A 21,456-nucleotide genomic window follows, 5' to 3' on the forward strand; every position below is an offset into this window, starting at 1 on the left:
AAAAACATCATCGAGTGCATAATTAGCATAATTCATGATTATAGTAAGGCATGTAAAATCCATCAACACTTATGCTCATCAAATCACATGATCAATATAATCTTTCGATAATATATCACATAATAAGTATATAGTGTCTAATAAATCACACAATCAATAATGATAGTATCAACATCATATAAATCATCTGAAAAGGCCTATGCCCTATAATGTCTATCATGCATGAATTAAAAGTCAACTCTAGTCAAAACAAGTCAAGTCAAGGGTGGACACTACATCATCTTTAGAAGGGAGATGGAAGGGAGAGAATTAATAAAGGTATTATTAAAATCATTCTCTTGCCTCAAAATGTCCTCGGTAGGATCTTCAACAGAGGAGTGAAGGGTCATAAGGAGGTCTAAGAAAATATCATAATGCAAAAACAAGTCGACCAAAGGCCAACATTTCTTCATAAAATTGGTGGCATGGAATAGAGATTAAAAAAAAATTCGTAACATGAAAAAATTTGAAAATGTTCTTTTTTGTTACAATGCAATGCAAAGAAAGAAAACTGAATGTCTAAGCAATGAAGTATGTGATTGATTAAGTGCACACATATGAACTGACCAATGCAATTAATGAAAATGCATAAGCTATATGTTTAATAAATTATTGTAAATATGAATGTATAATTGCATAAAAATCGGATTTGAGACCACAAATAAAAAATTAGTGTGTCCAAACTCACACTCTCCTAGCACCTATTTTAGTATTTACTTTTCTTATGTGCATTATAGGACCTTTATTGATTTAAATTAATATTATGGGTCTTATTCCACTTTATTACATCATCACATTCTTATTTGGGCCCTTAATTCTAATTATACCCTTAATCATTTTATCTTGATTTATCCTTAATCTTACCCTAAATTCAACTCTCAAAGCATATTTTGCATACCTACATGCATTATGGTTTGAGCTACCAAGCTGGATTCAGCATTAGATCCCATTATCTCACATCCCTAAAAATTCAAAAAAAAATTTAAAAGGACTAGGTTGCTAGCATTCGCCCTTGTCCCATCTTTTTTCCCCTATTTTTTCCCAAAGATAATTTGGTAGTCCTATCAGATTCAAATCTCACTCTGTGTGAAAATATATCAATTCTAAGTTAGCCTAATGCTGATTTTAATTATGAGATCCCTATAAAAAGCATCCCTCTTAATTCATTTTCATAATTACATCATATACTAACATTATCATCAATTCAAGAGAAATTCTTCTTCCTCGAGCAAATCTGATTCAATGAGCAACAAAATACATCAAGGCATCTTCAACTTGTGTTTTATCTATGATTTCATAATTCATTTTATGTGATTTATCATGTTATTGCATCAACACATGGAGAACTTATCCTAATAACATTGCATCACCTATTGAAGGTATAACCATCTACATTGAACCATTTCAATTCCTTGCCACCAAAGGCAAGCTTTTCCAATTTAGTTACAGTTCAATTTTTATTTCAATAAGAATTAATTCCAAATCTAGGGTTTGACCTAAGGCAAACCCCTATCTACAACCCCCTTCCTTCCTCTTGTGTGCAGCTACAAGTACTCGATGGAGCCGGAAGACCTCAAACAACATTAGGAGCTTGACATAGACTTGTTCCCATAATTTGGACCTAATTTTTTGGGACCAAGGCGCTAGGGGGTACTTCTATCCTCAATGTTTTTCATCAAATTTTATAGATAGATCCTAGACAACTTCATATTCTAGATTCTTCGACAGCAACTCAGAAGACCAAGGCATTAGGGACCCTCGTCTTACCAAATCAGCCTTAGATTTCAATCATAGGTACATAATTAGATTTCATATCCATTTCTGTAGTTGTTGTGAAATGTACCTTCTTACCTTATATTTGGCATTCAATTTACATTATTTCAAATATAATTTCAACTCAAAGAAAGGGGAATAGGACTTCAATATACATTCAACCCTCTTCTTAATATAATTAAGGTTGGATCTATTGTGTTCATTCTTATTTTAATGTGATGCATGAGAAAGTTAGGAAATTTCCTAGTTTACAAAGCATAACTTGTGAAATCCTAATTTTCCATCCATTACAAAACCATACAAAGAGATGTCACATTATTTATCACATATAAGAATAAGTTCTACCTAAACCAATATCCCAAAATAAACACTCAAACCAAAGGTAATAATATCCATCAATAGCTACCAAGAAATAATCTCCATAGTTCAAATATCACCCACAACAAGTGCTAACATATCCAACTATCCATACCTCAAAGGTATAAAAATCATAACTAGTGAACCTCATGCCATCAACATATACAATCCATAACATGAAATCACAAGCTACGATTGCCAAACATGTCGATTAAGAACATATGCATCTAGGAACTTCCACTGCATAAGTAATGTCAAATCTAAAAAGTAATAAAAGAATCCAACTATCTACCAATAAAATCACATAGAAAGTGTAACCAACATCATTTAGTACCAAGGAACATCCACTATTATATGTAGAACTTACAAATCAATTTATTTCAAATACAACTTTCACCACTAGTATATATAGCTCTCCCAAGGACTTCACACTCAACATGAGGAAATATATAAAGGAACCTCCATGCCATCACCAAAAATATTGAAGTTAAAGTTACAACACATGACCACAAACATAGTGATAATTATAAATCTATATAAGAACTCAATTGTCATGTGAATGCAAACATCCAAGAATAAGAACAAGACCAAAGAAATAACTTGCAAATCAAAACCTGTAGCATTTCCTTATACACATGCCTCTAAATGCTAAATTGTCATAAGTATGATCTCATCCATAAAACCCTAAAGATAATAGCATTATCCAAATCCAGCCATAACCAATATGTATGCATATGAAATCAAAGGAAGATTTTACCAAATCAATTCCCCAACTAAGGGAATAATCCCAATAACATCTTTTAAACTCAACATTAATGAATGTCATCATAAATGGCTCATAATGCATAAGGACATAAATATGCCAACACTCCTTGAATGAACCCTCCAAAACTAAATGAACATACTCAATATCCATATCCATGAGAAGTAAAAGCATAAAACATAATTCATATAATATAAAGAATAGGAAATACCTCTTAGATGATAAATAATTAAGTAGACAATGAGTGGGGAATGAGAATGATCCTCTAGGATAACCAAGACATTATGACTCACTCCAAGAAAAATTTCCTCATAGGTCCATGTTGAACTCACATCCAAGAAAGGTGTGTGCTCCTCGAACTTTCTTGATGAAAACTCATCAAGAGTAAACATCTCAACACATCTCTCTAAATATAATAGAAGTCGTAACTTTGCCTATGTATCCAATTTTCCACTAGCACATGTTACAGATTAATCCATGCCAATCCCTAAAATACAATAAATGCTATCATGAAGCAACCAAGAAAATGATCAATGTACACAATACAAACAGAACCAACAAGATCAACACCACAACTCCAATGTAGAAATCACGAACCCAATCATGACATCATGATCTCACATCTCTTGAAAATATCATATGCTTGAATGATCATATCAAGCTCCCAAGAAAAATTGAATCATGTCGACACTCTAACATATAATCAAGAGATTATCATGACATAATAGAAAACATCTTTCCAAAACAAGGATCATATGTCAAATGAAAAGCATAAACAACACCCGAACCAAAGACTCTAAGATTCATCCATGAATCCAAGGTATCAACATCTCCAAATCACCTAAAAAACACCATCTCCTATCAATCAAACACAAGTTGTAAATTAACTATCACTGTAGATGAAATAGGATCCAGAAACCCATTCATGATACCAACATAAACTATAGAAGATTATCTACCATTAAATGTTGAACCCACATCATTGCAAAAGCTTCCATTCAATTATGATATTGAGATCTCCATGGCACCATGACAAACATAATCTAATTGAAGATTATTCACAAACCCAACATGATCAAAGAAATCAACACCAATATCTCCAACCCAAGAAGATACAACACCACCAAATCATCACTATCACAAACTCCCACTAATAGAAAGAAGCTAATTGTAAAATTGTGATCTAAAAATATCCTAAATATACATCAACCAAAGGTCCTTGCATAAACAAAGAGCTCTATTGCAAAACCAAGAGCTCTGAAAGGGAAAATTAAAACCATAATCCTCAAACAAGAAGACATGTCGCCACAAATAACAAGGAGTCAATCCAACGGCCCCAAAAATGCACCTACATAAATAATCATGTCATTGAAAAGTGCCAAAGGCACAAGGAATATACATGGCATTGTGATCACCACCAGCTATACCAACATTGTACTCCCATAGTGTCACAAATATTTGCATCGCACATAGTCATGAACATAGGTCCCACAACATGATTGTACCTAGTAACACCATATCTCCACCTCAACATGAAAAAAAATCAATAAAAAAAGTGATTAAACCAAGCCATAGCTCTAGATCTACATAAACACTAAAGTATTTATGGGTACAAACAACCCGCATTTGAGTCATATATGCAAATTGTAAGTATAGATATCTAAAACACTACACAACTTGTAGATATTATATTACAACATACAAATCCAATAATAAAGTAATAACCATATCAAATAAGAGCAAAAAATATATATACATGTGATTATATAATAACTCGGAAACAAATTCACCAAGATTTGGTTTGTTATAAGCTCACAAGACTACCATAGTCAATATGAACCCATAAACAACTAAGATGGAAATTATAGCAAATAAATCATGTTAAAATATTGTCAAACTTGATCCACTATATTTCTCAAACAATTTTTTTGTCAACTATAGGAAGCCCAAAATCTAACTTTATATGAACAAGTTATGACCTCTCCAAATTTTAAAATAATATTTCTTTGGAAAAGAATTTAAATATCAGAAACATAAAATTTAGAAAAATAATCACACCATTGTGTAGTGACTCACTATAAGAAGTCTAAAAACTGACACTTTGGGACCAATTTATGATCAATTAAAAGAAAATACCTGATTCTGCTATAAAAACAAGCATGGGTGACCCTTTGGTGGCTACAAGGTGGCGCCAAAGTGGCTAGTCGATGGAGATAACGTGCAAAAACTGCTCAAATGTTGCGGATAGAGTGGTCATAAGGGTGGAAAAGTTAGTAGAATTGTAAACAAATTCAAATTCAATTTAATCTTTTATATTTCTAATATTCTTATTTTTTTCACCAGTGGTAAAAATTTATGTGGCAAATCTAAGAAGATTTCAGGTCCAAGCTAGGAAAGTCGGCAATATGCAAACTTCCATGATGTAGGCATCGCATAGGAGGCCAAAAAGTGGTTTATAGACCCCACCCTTCAAATTTGAATTTTTTTTTTTATTTTATTTTATTTTTAAGTTAAGAATTTTTCAACACAAGTAAAATATTAAAAAATTCATTTTGACACTTTCTTTACAATGATACAGTCATATAGTTGTATGATGGGGTAAGAGACTAATTTTTTTTTTTTTATTAGTTGACAAAAAATGGCCAAATTTTATGTCAATCTTTGCCTCTTTCACCACATAAATCCAATTGTGAGGTCCATTTTGGCCCATTGGGTTATTTGTGAAACCTCTCTACCAAAACCCTTATAATGTGTTGAACAATATATTTGAAATCAAAAATCTTCCCAAAGGCATGAGAGCTAAAAGATCATCGGCCAAAATATCATGTCGAGCATCTCAGAAAGAGTTTCACCGAAAGAATAGTTTCATCGAAATAAAGCATAAAGTGTAAAACAATAAGTAAAGATAACTTCGGCAAAATATCTCTTTCGGTAAATGAATAAGACCACTCATCGATATTTCAGTTTCATCGAAAAGCGAAAGGCCAACAAAAGGTGAAGTCGAGGAAATACAATTGCTGAGGAGACTTAAAAAACATTCATCGACAAAAGAAGGACATCGAAGGAAAAAGGTTTTCGGAGGGCTCGCATGAACTTTCACCGAAGAATAGAACTCATCGAAATATGATTTCGATGAAACTCACGAATGACTCATCGAAAAAGATTTCATCGAAGAAAGGATGATTTCGAGGAGACTAGAAGATGGTTTTTCGACAATGACCATCCATCGATAAGGTGATATCGAGGAAAGTGAACTTTCGATGAAAGATCAAAGCATTCAGCCGAAGACAAGGGTTTCATCGAAAACTCAATTCATGATTATTTCAGTTGAACAGTACTTCCCGCGAAGGAATTAAAAGCTCAAGTTGAGGATGTCATATCTGCAATTAAGTTTAAACATTTGAGTAGTCGTTATAAACACAGAGACATCAACTATTGCACAAGTTTCCCATACAATTACAGCTGAATTGGATCGAAGCAAAGACATGGCCCCTACCATCAACCAGATGATATTTGAATACCTTTCACAAGGAGAAGAATTAAAGAAACAGAGCATCAAGATCAAGACTTTTAAAGAAGATGATTATATTCATTATTTAGGGATTCTTAATCTCTTTTTAATTAAGTTTGTTAGGAATGTTCAAATTGACAATTTGTATTTTGAAAAGACACGTCTTTTCATAGATAACATTTGCTCTCATATATATATGAGAGAGGTTTCTTGTAATGTTTTTAAAAAAAAAAGAGATATCATAGGAAGAAGACAATAATACATGACAGCTTGAAAGCTTTCTGTTATACAAATTTTGATGGAATACATAATATAATCAGTCGTCTTTTCTTTGCATATGTGTTGTGGATTATTTCATTTTGTTATTGGCAGTCGCTTGTGATATTATCTAAAGGAGATAAGGTTATTCATATTCTTTGAGTGAAATTTATGTTGTATGTCATAAGGTTGAAATATAAGTTCTGCTTGCGAATTGTAATTGTTCTTTGCAGTGCTTACCTGGATGGTCCCTTAAAGGTAGGGTTAAATTCATTCAAGCAACTTATGATATAGGCATTCAATTGATCTCATAAGAAATAGTAACTAACAGATCCATAAAGGGGTGGGTTTAAAAAACTGTCTCACAAGTTCACACAGTAAGTCCTAAGAAAATATAAAGACTCTGTAGCCCAGACAGCAAAGAAGGCACTGGCCATTTATAAATTACACTTATCACCATATTCATCACATGTTATTTTAAAGCAATAGGAGTAATTGAGTAGGAAACATAGAGTAAGTTGGCAGTAGTGTATACATAGATCAAATAGCTTCTACAACAACAATCTTGAACTCATCTGCTATATCTCCATCCTAGGAATTTATGCCATTCTGAGATAGGAGGAAGCCAGATCAAGATATTTAATCTGCTATAAAAGGCACTGGTCATTGAAAACAACTAGTGAATAGGTATACCCGCCTAGGTCCTGCAGAACCTAAAGTGAGAGAGTTAGTAACCAAATAGGTTCACTCTATAAGTTGGCCAAGTCAATTGGAGGGTTTGATCATAGGAGTTGGCATTTCCTTAGAACCTATCCAATCTATTCATTTGAGACCCAACATAACGAATGCCCATAAAAAATCATCTATGACTTAGATTCGTAAATCCACAATGTACTAAAAAAATTACCATAAACCTACAACCCTTAAAACCTTGTTGGCAAGAAAATACCTACAAAAAACCCTCATTAACTGCAATGTCTTCATTCTTTTTTTCAAGCCTTGAATTCAAATATGCACTAGATTTACTCCATTAAGGATTATACAAACCACAACGATGACTCTAATACCAAATGTTAGAAAATATTTACTCATACAATGACAATTTCCACATAACACAAATAGATAAATCTATGTAAACAAGTATTCAAAATCCATATGCAAAAAAATAGATAACATTCTATCAAAGATGATACAAGATGAAAACCCTTAAGAGCTAAAAACCTAGCTTCCAAAAGCATCCACCACTCATGTAAATTATGGAACAATGAAAAAATATTTTCAAATTCTTCATGAAAACTTTTGAAACACAAGCACTCCCTATAAACAAGCATGTATTCCATACTTTAAACCCTCACAAATGTAACCAAGATATTCTCTCAACCCATTAGCCAAAATAGACAACATTAGACAACTATCCACGTGCTTTATTTTATAGATTCAAGCTCACACAATACAACCAAGTGGTATTAAATAAAACCATATGACTAATACCACGAAATTGCAAAACCATTTCCACATCTTTTAATTTTTGTACTAATTTTTTCAATATTAAATATTTTTTCATTATGAATCCCCACACATTTATGACATAGTTACATACATCACATAAAGTGGACCCAAGAATGTTAACCCCATGTCATACATGCATCCCTAGATCCCCTAGCTGCACCACAATAATACTAAATTAGACAATATAAAATTATGCAAGTTGTACAAAACACCTTTCCTAACATAGTTTATGTTAGTAGATACCTTATTTCCTCCATGTTGACCTTTCGGCATTCTTCCAATTTCAATAAATAATACTCAATTTGTAATTGGATTTTAGATTTGAGGATTGAACAAATATCCCTCTATCCTCAATCAAAAGAGACATGTGTTGATTAACAGCACATGCCCTTTTTGAGGACTTTCATCTTCTCAGTCACACTAGATATTGATTAACTAGATTATTCAAATTATGGACCAAGCTAGCATTTCATTGACAATGGTTAAGATGTTTTATTCTTGACAATTATACCAACTTGTTTGTGTTTAAATTTGTAAGTCCCAAATACATAAAGTATGGTCTTCTCTAATGCACTAGGGGTGTAAATTTGACAAGAATATCATAAACTTATGTTGAGGTGGGTAAAACTCCTTCACTTCTGGCTTTTCTAAACTAAGGGGAGCTTTCCTTAAGGTACCGCAATACATATTACCATAGAAACTAAACATTTACACCAACACCAGCCATAGTTATTGCATAATGCACCCCTATTTTTGTTGGCATTTTGTGCCCATATGATAGTTTAAATATTTCAAGGTCAAGCACATATTTTATTTGATGAACTACAACACTGACTATTTGAAATTTATTTAATGATAACCTCTTATATTATTTCATGCTTCAAACATAGTCGTGATAAGAAAGGATATGTAAGGTATACAACCCTTAAACTAAATCTCACAAATAAATAATGGCTCGTATTGAAATAATATAAAAATGAAATATAATAACTCAATATCTAGATTAAATGTCAAAATACATCTCAATAAAGTAGTTCTTAATCTGAGTGTTAGCACATGTAAATGAGATAAATAATAATTACAACCTAGATCCTCATGTCTGAAAGTTAGCACAATACTAATAATAATGTACAAATACAATATTATACCATGAATGATATGTGAAATATAATCAAGTTTCTTTGAATGCCATCGACCTCAATTGTTATCTACAAGATTGAGAGATGAGAACATGGCTTAGGTTCTTTTCTGCCCAGCCATGAAGCTTAGACTCCCCCAGAATTTTTATTGACACAAAAGATACCCAACACTGCACAAATTGCCTATATACTTGGAAAAAATAGGTAGGAGGGAAACCCTGATGCAACTTGATATATCTACATGCATACATATCCTACTCATGACATTTAATATCCTACTATCAAGATATGGTCGAAAACCAAATTAATATAATTTTGCCAAGATAAATTCATCTATTTCAATGAATACATGACTTTGGCCAAAGTACTTTAAAATATCTAGCAAGATCATAAAAAGAGGACTGACCTCTATTGTTTCATATTCGACACTCATTCCTAGAAATGTAGCTCAATTCACACAAGGAAAGAATTTTTCTTTCCATATGAAAATCACTCATTCACATACATGCATATACCTAATGCAATTCAATTCCTTCTCTTTTTCATGCAATGATGTCTCATGACTCTAATGCATTCATTTTCCTAATCATGATTCATTTATTTTACATATCATCATTACATATTTTGTCTCTTTAGTAATCTTTAAAGGGAATGCTCAGAGGATGATGGATCTCTGCAGGGTGCATCCGTCCTAAGGCATCTATGCCCTAGTCATGTCTACTTTTGAATTCTCATGGATGTGGGGGTCTTTTCGGGGGTGGTTATTGGGTTTCGCAGGGTGTTGCGCATCGAGACAGGGATCTCTCCTTCTATGTTCCCATTGTTTAGTGATGTTTTCTTGCTGCGAGCTCTTTTGGGTCTATGTTGGGCCATAGGTTGGTGTTTTTTGTCGGGGGTGATACTTGGTGCTTGAGTAGTGCATGGTGGTTAGGTCTTGTTCTTTTCAACTTGTGGGTAGGGTTTTAGTTTGGTTTTCTATATTTTTTTCTTGTTTAAGCTTGCATGGAGGCAATTCTTTTTAGAAGAGTCTTCCTTTAAATAATGTGGTAATTGAGGGAATGTCCTCTCCACGCATGCAAATAATGTCTCCTAGACGAGTGGTTTTTAACCTTCAAGGGTAAATGTGTGTCTTGCAAGAAGCAAACACAAACCTGTGCTTTTGGTTTAATTAGCCACTGTAGAGGAGGATGTCAACTACTTGACAAATCATGTCTTGCTTTGCAAATTCATGTGTATTTGGGTCTCTTTACCTTTTTTAAAATGATGGGCCCAACACACATGGAACCCAGAGGATGAAATGGAGGTTTTGCTAGTTGTTTACAACTACTTTCTGATGATTTTCTCTAGCACATCTAATAGGAACAAGGCTTTCAAAGGAGGGCCTTGTTTTTACGACCAAGTTGGGATTTTCATTAAGCCATGGCATGTTGGGTTCAACCCCATGGAGGATATTTCATCAAGTTTTCCGATGTGGGTGTGACTTTCTTGGTTCCCGTTGTAATTCTGGAGACGAGATATTTTTAATTTGGTTGCTTTGCTTCTTGGCAAGCATGTTGGCCTAGTGGCACACAATATGGACAAGAAGGTAATTTCATATGCCTGTGTATGTGTTGAAATTAATTTATGCAAGCCTCTTTGAGATTCTATGGAAATCCAATTGGGTGCTACCTATTGGATTCAAAAACTTGATTATAAAATTATCCCTTTTAGATGTCAATTTTTTCATGAATATGGTCATTTGCAAGGAACGAGCCCAAAATATAACCCTGTAGGGTATTATAATCAAGGTTCAATTAGGCCTCCCCCCAAGAAGGATAAAGGGAAAGCTCCTTTGATGAATGACAAAGGGTTTTATCCCTATTAGAAACAAAACCAAGGGAAGGGGACAAAAGAGAACTCTTAAAGATAGACAGATTGATGAGGTCTTTAACAGATTTGATGCTTTCAATGATTTAAATCAGGTGTATGAGGCACTTGTCGAGCTACCTTATATAATACACTAAAAATGGTCACCTAAACCATGGGGCCCTAATCTCGACAACATCACCAAGGTCCTAACCAAAGGCAATTAAATCAACCTTGAGCACCTAATTAATTAATTCTTCAATCAATAATGTTACATGGCAAGTTAATCACTCTATATTAATTAAATATTTATTTGATTAATTAAATCATTCAAAGTAATATATTTTAATCAATTATCCTATTTATTTAATTAAATATCCTCGCATGTTTAATTAATTAATAAATTTGCCATTTAATCATAAAAAAAAGGAATTAATTTACAAAAAGAGATTTATCACAAAAAGAGGAATTAATCTACAAAAAGAGATTTATCACAAAAAGAGGAATTAATTTACAAAAAGAGATTTATCACAAAAAGAGGAATTAATCTGCAAAAGATAGAGTTAAATTGAAAACAAAAGAAAAGAATTAAATTGAAAGAAGAAATCGAACTTAAGATAATTCTTTTCCTGAAATTGAGATAACTTGAAAAATCAGAAAAGCAATTAAATTGAATTAATCATTTTCTCTAAAAATAAAACTTAAAGCTTTTTCTAAATAATAAATCTTGAGAAAATTAAAGAAAAGTGCATGGAATCGACTATTTTTATCTCAAGTGCATGGAATCAACTAAATTTATCTCCAATGCAGACTCGGACTTATAATTTGAATGCATTCAATCAAGCTATAATTGGAATCTATCTCAAGATTAACTAAATCTGATCTCTCAATTATTTCAATTATCCTAAATTGTTCTTTTCCTTGAAGAATCTCAACCGCTCATTATTAATCGGTCTTGACCGTTGGTCTCTCTTTTGAGTCTCTATAAATTCAGCCTTCATCTCTTATTCAAGACACCCTGGAGATTTATTGTTATTATGCAGTTTTTGCTCTGGAGTCATTGAAGATATTGTGCTTTGAGATTATTGCATCTTAGTTTAGATTTTTGCATACTTAGTTTAATCATTATTACTTGCATTCATTTAGCTTAATATTCATTCATTTAGCTTAATCTTTCATTCATCTAGCTTAATCTTGCATACATTTAGCTTATTTGTGTGCTCATATAGATTAAATCCTTCATCTTGGTGTAGTCTAATCACTGGTATTGCTTAGACAAATCTGAGAACAAGTCTATACTCGCATCTTTTAGAAGGCAATAGGTCGATTTGTAAGGTTTTTATATTCATAATTATATTTGTCTAACCATGCATGCAATGACTTAATTGAAGTGTTGCGTCTTACAGCTTGCAGATACTTATCCACTTTTCACACACACACCTTCAAGATAAGATCTTAGGCCTTTAGGGAAAAATAGAAATAGGATAGATAATAATGCTCCTACCATTCCACTTGTTGGAAGCGAAGCTTTTCAAATGGACACAATTTATTTGTCTTTACCTAAAGGTGAGGTGGTGCCTTGTAGGGGAGATGAAGGGAATATCTCCATAGATTTTATTAATTCAATGACTACTTAGGGGAAGAAATCCCAAGAGAATGGTAAAAGTAAGGGTTATTAGCTTTTCTTCGGGGTGCAACATAAGGCACTAAAAAAGGTGGGGCCAGAGAAGCTTCCTAAGGGTAGGAAGAAGGATCAAGAAAAGGTGAAAATTATTGGTGATACATTGGCGAAGTTAGTGTTGTAAAAACCATTGAATCCCACTTTTCTCCCTCTTTGAAATGATTGTGGTTTCATGGAATGTAAGGGCATTGAATAGAATTGCTAGGAAAAAGGCTATTCATGAGTTGATTCAAGGCCATTATCTTGACATTCTTTTTATCCAGGAGACAAATAGGTCTATGGAAGGTATGCTTGGTTTGGTTCCTATAATCTAGACTAGAGGCCAAATCTAGTGTATTGAGGCTCAAGGCAACTCAGATGGTGTGGTTTTCCTTTGGAGCCCCAAAAGGAATGTTCCTATATGGTGGGTTTCTAGTAGATGCTCATTGTCAATGGTTGCATCAAGGTTAGAATCTGGGAAGTGTATCTCCTTCCCAATTTGTACACCCCAACTGATCTCACAAGGAAGTCTTTTCTTTGGTATCATATCAAGATGGTTTGTTCTCTTTACCTACTTCTTCCTTGGATCCTTGCAGGAGATTTTAATGCTCTCTCAAGTATGGATGAGAAGAGGGGTGGATCTATCAAGCTTGGGAATTAATCCAGGCTCTTGAGGGAACATATTGGTCTTTTGAATTTGGTGGGCATTAAACTAGGCAATGGAATGTTCACTTGCAACAATAGGAGGTGGGGTGCGGATGATATCTCTAAGAGTTTTGATAGATTCCTAGTGTCTAGTTATTGAGTTGGTGATAGTTGGACCACTAGTTTGAAGATTCTTGATTAGAGAGGATTGGATCATGTGTTCATCAAACTCTTTGCTTTCCCTTTCAAAACCTCCAAAAATCCTCTATTCAAGTTTTAATTAATGTGGCTTCATGATTCCTCTTTACAAAATTTGATTGTTGAATGATGGCTTAAAGGGAAGCCTACATTACGGGCTGCTATGTTCTCCTTTCCGAAGCAGCTTCAATTTGTTAAGTATCAGTTGAAAAGGTGGAACAAACAGTTCTTTGACAATATTTTCTTGGCTAAGAGTGCTTCCCAATCGCGCTCGAATGATGTCACTTGTCAAATTCAGGACCATGGTCTCAACAAGCATTATTTTCATCTTGAAGCTAAAACTGTTAAAAATTTGGAAGAACGGGAATTAAGCGATGAAGTTTTTTGGAAGCAAAAATCTGAAGTTGACTGGTTGCAAGAAGGAGACAAAAATACTGCTTTCTTTCATCACTCAGTTTGGGATAGGAGGAAAGGGAGTTCCATTTATTCTCTAAGGTGTTCTAATGGGAGCCAACCATCCTCTCTCAAGATGATTTTAGGAGAGATTACTCATTATTATTATTCTCTATTTACTAAGGATACCCATGTTGATGAGTTGGAGGAGGATCTTATTATTGACTACATTCCTCCTTTGGTTTCTAATGAAATGAATTAATTTATTAATCAAGCCTATTACCCTTGATGAGTTAGAGAGGATTGTGTTTCAAATGAACAAAGGGAAGGCTCTTGGTCTTGATGTCTTTCCAATTAAGTTTTTTAAGGAATTTTGGGATGTTGTTAAGATGGGTCTCTTGGAGGTGGCAATGGAATCACAAAGAAATAAACAGATGTTGAATGCCATGAATGCTACTTTCCTAGCTATCATTCCAAAAACTGGAGCTGATTTTTTAGATCTTTTTATGCCTATATATTCATGCAATGTGGTCTATAAAATTTTTACTAAGTTGATTGTCGAGATATTTAAGGCATGTCTTAGTCTTCTTATATCAGAGGAACAAGGAGGTTTTGTTGCTAGTAGACAAATCTTGGATGAGGTGGTTGTGGCAACAAAGGATATACATTCCATGGATACTTCTAAGGAGAACGTTATGTTTATCAAGATTAATATGGCCAAATCTTATGAGTGATTCAATTGTACCTTTTTGGCTAAGGTTTTGGAAGTAATTTTGACAGAGAGTGGATCAGGTGGTTTATGAGTTGTGTTACCTCCTCCTCTTTTTCTATTCTTATCAATGGTGAGTTGTCAAAACTTTTTGGGTTATCTCAGAGTCTTCACCAAGGTGATCCTTCATCCCCTTATCTGTTCATTCTAATGGTTGAAGGGTTGGGGATATTTATAAGTTCTCGTTTAATGCAGGGGCTTCTTCAAGGCTGGAACTAGAATGACAAAATCCCCCCTCATTCGTATCCTCAATTTGTTGACGACACTACCTTGTTGGGTCTAGCCAGAGTCAATGAGGAAATTAATTTTTGTAAAGCCTTGGATACTTATTTGGCTACTTCAAGTCAAAGGACCAATGAGGACAAGTCCTCAATATAATTTTTCGATGCCCCCAAGTCTATTTAGATCAGGATTGCTAGAATTCTTAGATTTTAGATTGGTGTCCATCCTCAAGTTTATCTTGGTATTCCTATTGTTATAGGACCTTTACCTAATAGGTTTTGGTTGGATGTCTTAAATAAGCTTCATAGGAGAGTTTCTCACTAGAAAAATAAGTGGTTATTTTTTGAAGGGGGTGATTCTCCTTAAGTCATTCATTCGGGCTCTTCCTCTTTATAAATGTTTTGTTGGGGCTGCCCCATCCAGTTTCATTCAGAAGTTTGATTCTCTCTCTCATCAATTCTTATTGGCCCATGATTTGGTGTCAATGAAATGGAGATTAGTTAAGTGGGATATAGTTTGTAAACCAAAGCAAGAAGGAGATCTTGACCTTTGATAAATAAGTCTTAATGGTCAATATTTAGTGGCTAATCTCTACTAGAGGCACAGTGTTTCCATAATGATCAAGATTGGGCAAAGATTCTCAATGCAAAGTACCTTAATGGAGTAGAGTTTAAACATTCCTAGACGTAGCTTGGAGGGTAAGGGTTCTATGATTTGGAATACCCTCAAAAGAGGAGCTAATTTAATTAGGCAGGGATCATTTTGGATATGCAATAGAGGTTGAAAAGATCTATTCTGGTTTGATTATTGGGATGGATTCTCTCCTATCATTTCTTTATATCTACATTTGTGTTCCTTATGTAATATTTTTTTAGACACTGGGTTGAGTTAAGTGTAAGATTTTAAAAATTCCCAAATGCTTGGCTAGGTAGAAGTGTTTAGATGGAAAGAGCCTCATGAGTGGTCCCCAGGTGGATTGTTTGAGGATTTCCAAGATTTTAGCAATATTTTGTCTAGTAGATCTTACAGTTATTTGGAGGAGGGAGATACTCTTGCTTGGGGAACTAACCCAAAAGGTAAATTTTCTATGGCCTTGGGTTATCAGGGGTTAGATAGATAATCCCATGGATTAGATAGAGTTTCTTGGTGGAAGCAGGTGTGAAATAAGTTCTCTTGGCCTAAATGAAACTTCTTTGTGTGGTTGGTTGTTTAGAATCAGTGTCTTACTTAGGATAATTTGAGGAAGCACAAATTTCAAGGCCCTTTTATGTGTGTTTTGTGCAATCAATGTGAGGAGAGTTCTTCTCATATTTTCTTTGACTACCCTTTCACCAAGGAAATTTAGCACTATTTGTGAGGGGTTTGGAGTAAGGCTTGTGTCCACGTTTCCTCGTTGGTTGAGTTCTAGGATCGTGTGGGGAATCCTCCCACCAAGACTCTTTTTCTCTATATCATTTAGGACATTGGCCCATCCTTCATTCTCTGGCAAATTTGGTTAGAGAGGAATCGAAGGATCTTCCATGTGACAAGAAAATGTTTAGTCGCTATCTTTGGATAAACAGTATTAGTGGCTTGCAGGAGACATTATTAGCAAAATGTCATTTGTCATCCTCGGTGGATCCTAATGATCAAGTTGTTATTCAAAGACTAAGTTTGGAATGGTGTTGGGGGAGGCCTCTTCAAAGGGGGTGTTTTTTTTAGATATAAGCTTCAACAGGATGCATTCTGGTCACCCCCTCCTTCTAATGTTATGAAGTTAAATATTGATGGTTCATCTAGAAGAAATCCTAGGCACGTTGGAATTGAAGGAATTGGTTGAGACAATTTTAGAGTGTTTTGGTTCTTTTTCTCTGTGTATAAAGGTCACCATACTAATAAATTTATGGAGGCTATTGTGATTATTTATGCACTAGAAATATGTGTGCTCTAGGGTGGAGACGTATCATTTGTGAATCTGATTCACATATTATTGTTGATGTGTTAAATGGACAACAGTTGGAGGGAGTGAGCTAGAAATTGGCCCTAGTGGCAAGATATATTTTAAGACTTTGTAGTTCCTTAGACTTTGTTGCCTTTTGCTACATTCCTCGGGAATGGAATAAGGTGGCAGATTGTTTGGCTAGATGGGCTTTTGAGCAAATGGGACAGTGGAGAGTTAGGGATTGGGGGCAGTTATCCTTGGTGTAGTCTAGAGTTGTAGAGGATTTGATCATGGAGAACATGTGTAATTATGTCAATGGATTAAGTGATCCCTCATTTGGTGTTTTTCTTAATGTTTGGCCTTATGTTGTGTTTGATATCCTTGGATGCTTTGTAATGAATTTTCCTAATTAATAAATTTTTACCCCTTCCACCTTATTTTATTTTTAAAAAAGACCTTTAGTGTGATGTTTCATGCAAATTTATGTAATGCATACTATTAATCATGCATTTAAGAGATATAAATGATTGCATGCATATGATTTACATATTTTAACCACTTCTATATGCATATGCCAACAAAATCCATCTAAATATTCATGTTGATTTTATACAAATGAAGAATTTTCAACCATATAGAGTAAGGGAAAACTGTTGGGAAAATGGTGTCTCAACCTTGCATTTACATGAGGTTACTTTTTATAGTAAGTTTTTATTTGATCACGAAATGGTGCGAAATTCTTCCTGAAGCTTCTGGTTGGCTAGATAACCAATCTGGTAAAGTTATGTCACAAGATCATAGCTAGTTTTGAAGATATTAAATTTTTTGTTTTGAAGGGGTCTAATGAAAGGTTTAAATTTGATTTTGAGGAATTTAGAGGCCCTGAAATGTCCTGATAAGTGGACTTAAATGACATATCCATTTACAATGCAATATAGCACTTCACGGGCTTTCCAACACTTCAAAGAGTTCGTCAATCGGACACACGGTTCTCAAGTTATGGCCTCTGGAAGTTTGTACTCCTGAAATATAAAATACATCAAACACATAAATGAGTTGTAAAAGGGAGGGACACATGTTGATGTGTGTTGTAACACGTCATAAGGAATCTAGAAGGGAGATAAAGTCAACTACACCTTATTGGGTGGTTTTATCCCATGGTTTTGTAATACCGTTTGATTGTTTCTTGTATTGTATCTCCTATATATGAGGTGCATGAGATAGAGGTTGTGTGTAAGAGTCTTATGGATATTGAGTTACCTCTGAATCTCTTATTAGTGGTACTCCTATGAAGAGCTTGCTCTGCAATTATATTATAATATAAATTTTGATTGCTGAATAATATATTGGGCGGCTTTTGGAGTGTGGGGTTTTTCTCCCGAAAGGGTTTTCCCCACGTAAATCACTATGTTATGGTTTGAATTTTATTATATCTATTTTTGTTTTACATAATTGTTGTGATGATCTGTAAAAAAAATTGCATTACTCTCTTCTCAAGTTTAGTGTAGGAATTTGTTCCGCTACTTCACTCCCTTACAAGTGGTATCAGGGCTTGATCACCTTTGGTTTCAGTTGTTGGGTTTTTTTAACTAATCCAGATTTGAGTGGGAGATTTTGCAGAAGACACTTTTTGATCTTGTTGCAGGAATTTTCAAATGGCAAGTTCGTCAAGGAAAATAGAGGTGGAGAAATTTAATAGAACAAGTTTTGAGATGTGGAAGCTGAAGATGGAAGATCTACTAATAGATCGAGATCTATGGGATGTCATTGATGCGAATGTCCAAAGGCCCTCAGATCCTACTACAGCGGCTCAGTATGATGTTATGGACCAAAAAACCAAGGGCCTACTTTGCCTGGCAGACTTTGTTATGATTAATGTATATGAAGAAAATACTACAAAGAAACTATAGGATAAGCTTGGTGAAATGTATCAAGCGAAATCTTTATTAAATCAGATTTTCTTGAGGAAGAAATTATATTCCTTGAAGATGGAAGAGGGTGGACGAGTTGCAGACCACCTGGAAGCATTCAATATGTTGGTGGCTCAATTAGTATCTGATGCTCTGCAAAAAGGGATGGTTAGGATATTGTCAAGACAAACACAAAACAACAAGCAACAAAGAAGTGTTAGTGTTAGAAATCACAAATCAAACACTATCCTAAGCAAGCATATCAAGAGAGACACTACACACAAAACAAAAAACTTAATGAAACTAAGAAATGCAACAAGAAATCTCCAAATTCCCTCCACCATGCTTGTAGCTTCTCCTCCCTTGCTCCTCTCCTCTCCAAGTTCCCAAATGAGTGTAGCTCTCAATAGCTTTTTACACTATTCTGTATGTCTTATGGAGGTTCAAGATTGTAAAATGGATGATTATGAGAATGCAAATGTGAACAAGCTAAATTGATATATTATCTAATTATCTAATATTAATTTTAGCCCAAAATGACAAATATAGATGATTATGCTAAATGCTCTCTAAAATTCACTATAAGTTAGATGCATACAAGATTTCAGGATCTGGATTATGAAGAAATGAGCTTTATTTATAGGTAAAATAGAGTGATGGAGGGATGATATTGAGTATTCTCATCAAGGGTTAGGATTGATGGGTTTATGATCTATGTGAGGGCTCTCAATCCAATCCGAGTATGACAAATGTCAACAAGAGATGGGTTGAGAGGAGACGGAATGAGTATTAAATGCTTGACATGACTTGAGGATTAACTTGGGAGGTAAGTTTAATGTTGAGTTGAAAGAATAAAGCCATTATCCAATAAATAATGTATTTATCCAATGGATAAACTCTTGTGCAAGAGTCAGTGAGGATAACCATGGTCAAAGCAATAAATGCTTGAAGAAACCCATGGGTTAAATGAGGGTTGAGTTAGAGGGAAAGTCTTTAACCATGGGGGCAAGTGGTTTTAACCATAAATGGTTATGTAAGAGCCATTAATAGTCATGTAAGAGCCATTACTGGTTTAGAAGACTTTTAGGGGTTAGCTTGTTGAACACATAAAACATTAGATGCTTTTCAAAGACTTTGAAGGCTTTGAGAAGTGACTCCAAGTTGCTTAGGAATGTGACAATATTTAGGGGATGGATTAGGCTAATTATGAATGATTAGAAAGTGGTTAGAAGGGTCTAGAAGGGGATTTAGGATTGCAAGTGGGTTTGGTGGGTGAGGAAAAATAGGATTTAAATTAAAATAAAATTAATTTATTTCAATTGTGGTTGCAACTTCCATTTGTAGGAGAATGCAAGTGAGGGAGATTTTTAATGATTTAAATAAATATTTTAATTATTTATTTAAAAAAGGAAAGGGGATTAAATTTAAATGAATAGGATTTATTCATTTAAGTGATTGTGAATTTGGTTTAATTAATTAATTGAAATAAATTCAATAGTTTATTTAATTAATATGAGAATGGTTGAGGATGAATTAATTAAATGTTAATTTAATTAATTGTTTGCTAGTGGGTTTATTAATCAAATAAATAGTAAATATTCATTTAATTAAATGGACAAATTTCTGTGACTATAGTATCTATTGGTGTTGAGATCAACAAAGGGGAGAAATGATAGATCTTGCTTTGTTCTTTGCCTGATTCATGGTATTCTCTTGTTATGGCTATCAGTAGTACTTATGTTGTTTTGAAGTCTGAATATGTAGTGGGTGCCCTACTTGGTAAAGAGATGCGAAGGAAGGTATCCCATAGTTTGAAGGAAACAGTAACTATTCATGGAAGACCTAAAGAGAAAGGCAGGAAGAATAAAAAACATGATAAGTCCAAATCAAAAGGGAGATCGAAATCTCCTGGAAAGTCCAAAGTCATTTGCTTGAATTGCGGTAAAACAGGTCACATCCGTAAGGACTGCAAAGAAGAAAAGAAGAAGATTGATTCTGATTCTGAGTCCGAGAATGAAGATGGTGATACATTCATTGCAGATTTGTTGACTCATGCAGGTAATGATGGTTAATTGACTCAGGTGCATCTTTTTCATATGACTTCCAATAGAGATTGGTTTTCTGAATATGAAGAATTTAATGGAGGTAAGGTGTACTTGGCTGATGATTCACATTTAAACATTATTGGTCGAGGTAAAGTTAGAATCAGGTTTTCTAATGGTAGAATAAAAAGGATTAATGGTGTCTTGCATATCCATGGTTTAATATGAAATATGTTATCTGTGACCAAACTGATAGATGTGGGTGTGCGGGTAGTCTTTTCTGAAGTAGGATGTAAGATTATTAAGGGTGTTATGGTAATTGCTAGAGGTGTTAGGTTCGACACTTTGTATAAGCTAGATGCATACATTGTTGAGTATAATAGCACTTCTATAAAAAGTAAATCTGAGGAAGATTTGAGGGTTTCACCTTCAACAGATGGAAATGGTTTTTGGGTACCTAAGGGTTCTCTTTCTTCTAAAGCTAAGTTACCTGTAGAGAAGA

The sequence above is a fragment of the Cryptomeria japonica genome, chromosome 6 (assembly GCF_030272615.1).
Source record: "Cryptomeria japonica chromosome 6, Sugi_1.0, whole genome shotgun sequence".
NCBI classification, from domain to species: Eukaryota; Viridiplantae; Streptophyta; class Pinopsida; order Cupressales; family Cupressaceae; genus Cryptomeria; species Cryptomeria japonica.